Source organism: Callorhinus ursinus, unplaced genomic scaffold, assembly GCF_003265705.2.
Source record: "Callorhinus ursinus isolate GAN/ISIS: 27379988/994484 unplaced genomic scaffold, GSC_fseal_2.0 scaffold4293, whole genome shotgun sequence".
In the NCBI taxonomy this organism is placed as follows: Eukaryota; Metazoa; Chordata; class Mammalia; order Carnivora; family Otariidae; genus Callorhinus; species Callorhinus ursinus.
The window spans coordinates 3,438-4,295 of NW_027401347.1; the positions used below are offsets into that span (position 1 = coordinate 3,438).

Here is an 858-nt window from a genome sequence, read left to right on the forward strand (position 1 = left end):
TGATCTGTATGTCAAAGTGGCAGATTTGGGGCAGCCTGCCCTTGGCCCTCACACCATCACCTGACACTCCCACATCCTAAAGAACTTACTTTCAGTAGATTATTATTTACTCTTTGGGATGTAGAAATGTTTGTGTTTTTTAAAGATTTTATTTTTAAGTAATCTCCACACCCAACATGGGGCCCGAATTGACAACCCCAAGATCAAGTGTTGCACTCTCCAGTCCCAGCTTACCGCCCGCAGCTCCATAGAGAACTACACCAACTGACCATGACTGAAGACAATAAGGAAAATAAAGACCATTCCTTAGAATGAGGAAGAGCAACTGTCATTTTTTCCTTGAAGAATGAAGTTGGTGGACTTATAAAAGCACTGAAAATCTTCCAGGAGAAGCATGTGAACCTGTTACATATTGAGTCCCGAAAATCAAGGGGGAGAAACTCAGAATTTGAGATTTTTGTTGACTGTGATATCAACAGAGAACAATTCAATGACATTTTTCATCTGTTGAAGTCCCATACTAACGTTCTCTCTGTGAATCCACCAGACAATTTTACTGTGAAGGAAGATGGTATGGAAACTGTTCCTTGGTTTCCAAAGAAGATTCCTGCCCTGGACCATTGTGCCAACAGAGTTCTGATGTATGGTTCTGAACTGGATGCAGATCATCCTGGCTTCAAAGACAATGCCTACCATAAAAGACGGAAGTATTTTGCAGACTTGGCTATGAACTATAAACATGGAGACCCCATTTCCAAGGTTGAATTCACTGAAGAGGAGATTAAGACCTTGGGAACTGTGTTCCAAGAGGTCAACAAACTTTACCCAACCCATGCCTGCAGAGAGTATCTCAAAAAC

The 858-nt window shown here is 41.6% G+C and overlaps 1 pseudogene; it reads left to right on the top strand.

The window, feature by feature from the left end:
• Positions 1 to 270: 270 nt before the first annotated feature.
• Positions 271 to 852, top strand: LOC141372277 (tryptophan 5-hydroxylase 1 pseudogene; annotated as a pseudogene).
• The last annotated feature ends 6 nt before the right edge of the window (positions 853 to 858 follow it).